The following is a 5,993-nucleotide window of genomic DNA, read 5'->3' as shown; positions in this document are numbered from 1 at the left end:
CCTGTCCCTTTGTCTCCTCCTCCACAAGCTTACACTGGGCATCTGTCATTTTCAAATCTTCAAACACCTTGTCACATTTTTCAATAAGTTCACTGTACGTCAAAGTAGCATTCTCAGCTTCATAAAGTTGTCCCAGTGGAGTAGGATAGCCATCTTTCAGAGCCATAGGGACAAAATCTTTGGAGTGTTTTGGAGCTACAGAGAGCACAGCAGCTCTTGGGTTTGCATGCTTCAGTTTATCCAGAAAGCTTGCAAGTTCATTTTCTGTAGGTCTAGATGTAGCATCGCAGGGCCCTGACTTCCTAGATGTAGCTTCATTGACCACATTCATGTCAGCTTGACTTAAGACCTTTCTACTCTGCGTTCTGGGACATGTCACATCTGTACAGGACAGTTCAGAGCAGGAGATTTTCTTTGTTACTGTTGGCTTAAGCCACTGACATGGCAGTGAAGTACAAGGCGTGTCATCACGCATCCTCACCCCAGACATAACTGCAAACATCAACGCTGCTGCATGCGAACACATCTCTCCAAGTCCTGCCATACATGTACAATGAGCAGTCAAAACTGTCCCTGTCTTCTCCGCAGCTATCCAAGGTTTCAGTGGAGGCTCATTCATTCTCTGGCTGTGTTTCACCTGCACAATTAGTGAGTGGCAGTGTTAGCTACGAACAAGGCATGCCTGACAATTAGCTAACTCACAGTTTATATGATATATAGGCTATACATACACACCTGTCCACAGACAACCAGAATATCCATCGGTGTTCTCGTCACTTTAATTTCGCCAACAAATCCAGCCTTGAAGTACGACCAAGCGTCGAGGCTTTTATATGCTTTCAGGCTTTGCTTTGTGTATTTTCCCGGCGTTGAAATCAGGTACATATAAATGTCAGGATATCCGATTCCTGGCCACATTTCAATGTCCGTGGACCACTTGTTCTTTGGTATCTCGTGCGGATCATTGTCGAGTCCAATTCTCCTTAATTTGATCCTATAATCCGTATTTATCCCGGTCTCGCTGTGTCCACTGCTACACTCCGCCATGTTGAGGGAGGTTTGTTTTGCCACTCAGTCTAACTGAGAGGGGCGTGTCCCGGGGGGGAAGTGACGTAAACGCATACCCTCTATAGATTGTGCTTTTTTTGGTTCATAGTTTTTGATTGACGTGCGATTTATTCGTGTTTAGAGGGAATTATTTTTACCGGCAATTACCGGATAACAGAAACGTGGGCACAGTTATCTAACTAACTGATTGACGAACATAAACAATTGAAAATTGAAAAAAAATTAGCTTGCACCGTTAGCTCCAGTAAGGGAAAGCGGCTGACCGGAAGTCACGCACAAAAACACGGAAGTGTTTGAAAATAAGGTGAATATTCAGCTAGAATCAGCTAGCTTTCTGGAGCTAAGCTAAAAAGAGCTAGCATAGTTGTGTTTTAACTAGCTTAATGATAAAATGTTGCCACACCAATAAAAGCTCCAGGTAGCTAGTCCTAACTATTTTACTTGTTTTTTTGTGACATATAGGCTGTATGAAATTTTGAATAAATATCAAATATAAACATATTTTTTAAAAATAAATAAATTTATGTACATTTCAGAAGCCAATGGCAGACAAAAGAAAGCCTTAAAATTACTAATGTAACATTAGGTCTTGCATCGTTTGCTAATTTTAGCTTGGTATTTTTATCAAATTGTTTTGAGAGCCCTATTTGATTTTTTTTTTTTTTAAAGAGAAGAGCAATGAAAAAATTATGCTGTGGAGTTGCTAAATACTTTTTGTTTCATGTAAGAATCTCAATTGTGTTGTTGTATTTTCATTATATGGTCATTTAAATGACAATAAAATGTTGATTTGATGTTACTTCTCTGTTTCTTGTTTTTTGAATATGAAAATATAAGGTGTCCCATTCTCACAATGAAGGTGTCCCATTTTTCCAACAAACAATGATTGATTTGCTCCATAAGTGAAAAACTGATGTTTAAAATTGCCATTTTTACATTGACTCCAATTGTTCACATTAGAGCAAAATTCAAAATGCTGTCAAAAATTCAGTTTTTGAGATAAAATTCTGAAATTTGCCACACATCATCTACCATGACTCTAGAATTTTGTCATTTTTTCATGAACTTTGAAGATTTATTTAGCAAGAATTTGCATGTATATGTTTACAGTACCATTTACAGTCAAACATTTTGATGCACTGTAGGCTCAATTTTTGATAAATCAAAAATCTGAGAAACGTAGTTTTTGTAGGACAGTCTGAAGTTTGGTGTCAATTGAGCAAAAATTGTGGGAGGAGATAGGTTTAAGAAGTTTTACAGTTTTGGAAAAAAACAGAGTGATGAACTTCATAATTTTTAACAAGGTTTAAATGTACAAAAGTTTCTCCAGTATTGGGGCTACAGTTTGATGAAAGTTGTGAAGTTGTAGCACGTATGGTTGATTTGTTATGAATTTTCAAAATTTTGAACTTTAGATGCTTGCTGTAGTGCCACCATCAGGACTATTGGCTTGAGTTTACAGCTGAGGATATCTGGCATGAGACTGGACCTTTGTGCAAAGTTTGGTGAGTTTTCACCCATGGGAAGTATGATTTCCTCAGAAGAAGAAAGAAGAAGAAGAAGCATACCTAGGATTACAATAGTGTCCTGGCAGCTTAGCTGCCCGGACCCTAATGACAACAATACTGACCAGAACTCACGTGAAGCTTCCATGAATAATTACATTATATGCAGTGGGAATGATGGAATGAGGAAACTCATTGCACTAGGTGACAAGAATGGTAGTAATTAACATTATTGCACAGTGAATGGATATTGCACAGAGATAAGGCACATTGTTGAGTGGGATATGGCTGTCATTTATGTGTTGTTGTTGACCTGTGAACCCATGTCTGCAGTGTTGTCTGCATGTCTGCGACCTAATGGCCCATGGGTAAAAACTGTCTCTGAGTCTGATACTGTCTGCATTTTCAAGGCCAGTAATGCTGTAAAATAAAACAAAGACTGCTAGAGTTTATTTGCTCCATGCTAGCGTGCTATGTATTAGGTAAATACAAAGTCTTTGAATCCTTTAGGGGCTGTACACATGACGCATTTTTTTTGTTTCCTCAAATTTATTGTTTTCAATGTAGATGCGAGGCAGGTGCGCTTAAATGCCACAGTGACGCTGTCACGATGCACATGCATTCCTCTAGCTTCTGTATCTTAGGGCAATGGCTGCACCCTGAGATAAACAGTTCAACTTTTGGAATACGGTGGTGCGCACCATTTGTCATGTGGAGAGGAGCAACCAATCACATCCGAAAGATAGATCAGATAGATCAGTCTGTTGTAAATATGGAGAAGAAGTTGATCATTTCAGTGCAGAGCTGCCAGAGCTTTACATCCATCCCACTGACAATATTTAAGCCTACACACTTAAAACAAACAGCACCTGGAAGAAGATCAGCTCTGCATTCAGGATTTCAGGTAAATAGGCTATGATACAGTGCTTCTTAGGGTTGTTTAGCAAGCTCAGATGCAAAATTGAAACACTGAAAACTGGCACAGAAAAGACACAAGAATCGCACTTAGCTCGCAACCTGTCATTTTCCAGGTGGTTAAAGATGCAGTATGTGTTCGGCCCCTTAGGCAGATGGATGACTCAGGGAGGTGTCCCGCAGGCTCATTTGGAACAGCTTCTCTCACAGGTGAATTCAGAGGTGAGAGTTGGAGTGTTGATAGTTGTTCACTCACATGTGTGCTCTCTGATGGATCAGACTTCTGCAGGATCCCTTTTGCAGTCTGTGCTGCTCTCTCAGCCTCACTGTTGGACTGAAGGTAGTGAGTGCTGGAAGTAATGTGTTTGAAGTCATTAGCCACAGAGAAGCTTTTAAACTCCTTATTTGAAAATTGTTCTCCATTGTCTGTGTTTAGCTCATCTGGACACCCCTACCTGGAGAGAATGTTTTTCAGTCGTGCACAGGTGGTCTCATATCAGGTGGGTGTCCTTTCTCCAGATAGCGAGAAAAATAGTCAGTGACAATCAAGAAGTTCAGTTTTGCATATTTAGTGATGTCTGCTCTGATCTTTTTTCCAGGGCCTTGCCGGTGCTGTCATCAGAGGATCCTTCTTCTGCACTGGTCTGGTCTGCATGCATTCAGGGTACTTTGTCACCAGCTCTTGGATCTCATTCTCCAGCCCAGGCCACCACACACTAATGCGCACCCTTTCACGACCCTTGGTGATGCCCTGGTGCCCATTAAGCAGATGGTGATGTATGTCGCTTCACATGCTGGATGTGGGATGACACTGCATTCGCCAGTGTCCCTTTGACATTGACAGTAAGTGCTGGAACGCCACTCACATACTTTGGCTATCTCTGGATCACCAGTCTGCACACCACCTGCAGGTTTGCCCACCTCCTGCTTGATCTGTTCCTGTTTGGAGGGTGACACGGGCCATTCTGTGTGAGTTGCATCTTACAACATTGAATCCACACAGGTTTGTATGAACACTTCATTCTGCATTACTGGCAGGGCCGGCCCTGTACCTCTGGGGGCCCTAAGCAGGATGAGTTTTAGGGGCCCTACTTTGCCATTAATAGACAGTTAAGGATACACAAAACCAGATACCGTATGCAATTCTAAACCTTATGCATTAAATTTTTACCTCTATCAACATGATGGGCCATAATTAAATGCTAACTGAGCACACTCACTGAAACACTTAAAGCTAACTAAATGCATTTGCCTTTTCATTACCTTTACTATCTGTCTGAATGCTGCTTAGTGTTAAAGATTTTAAAATGGCGTTAACTCTGCTTGCCCACTAGATGACTCCAAACCTAAAGTATTACATAAAATATCTAATAACCATCTAATGGAAGAAAAAGAAATGCAACAAAAGATTATAATAAGATTTTATATGTATTATCTAAATTATAATTTGTAACAAGCCATGTAAGGTGGAAAACAATTCTAACCAGTAACAAATAAATAGTATAAACTAAATGAACAAAGTATAAACTGCAATAAATAAGAAAAAAACATTAACATTAACATTTCTTTTTTAAATTTTGTGGTGTATTACTTTATATTAGTATCGTATCAGTATTTTTAGATATAATGATCTTAATCATTATATCTAAAAATCAAAAATGACTTCAAATTGCTGTTAACAAAGACATTATTAATTTCCTGTTGGAAATAAAGTTTATGTACCAGGAACATCTGTTGAGGTGTCCTCTGTGGATGAACCAGGAGTGGGAGTATTGTCATCTCCAGCTGCTGTGTGAGAATACAAATAGAACATGCATAACATGCAGAGTAGATAAAACATAATAAACATAATTATACCAGGTAACATCCATGAACAAGTGGACAACACAGTGAACTGTAATTTTAAAACATTTTCACTTACCAGTGCTTTCATCCTCTCTGGTTCCACCACCACCAAAATATTTGAGTATTGCTCCTTCTGAAAAAGTGATATATCAATTATTTTATCTATTTATTTCAATAACAAATACTGTTAACAGAAAATAACGCTGACAGAAAATTTATGTAGGGGTAACTAATGTTATTTATCAGTACAGCTCTAGTTTAGTATGATATTCTAATCCTTTAATACTAATCATTTTCTGACCTTAACAGTATGGAGCAGGTAGTTTTTGACCTTTTATTATTAGACACTATCAAGAAATATGAACCACAGATATGTTGTGCCTCCCGACCAACGCTGCTTTTCATTTTTTCCATTAATTATATTGAAAGTGAAGGATGTAACAACCTTGCTAAATAACAGGTTTCACCATAATCATTTCAATCAATCAATCAATCAATCAATCAATCAATCAATCAATCAATCAATCAATCAATCAATCAGTCAATCAATTTTATTTATAAAACCCAATATCACAAATCACAATTTGCCTCACAGGGCTTTACAGCATACAACATCCCTCTGTCCTTTGGACCCTCACAGCGGATAAGGAAAAACTCCCC

Source organism: Epinephelus moara, chromosome 19 (genome assembly GCF_006386435.1).
Source record: "Epinephelus moara isolate mb chromosome 19, YSFRI_EMoa_1.0, whole genome shotgun sequence".
Taxonomy (NCBI): domain Eukaryota; kingdom Metazoa; phylum Chordata; class Actinopteri; order Perciformes; family Serranidae; genus Epinephelus; species Epinephelus moara.
This window is presented reverse-complemented; position numbering follows the sequence as displayed.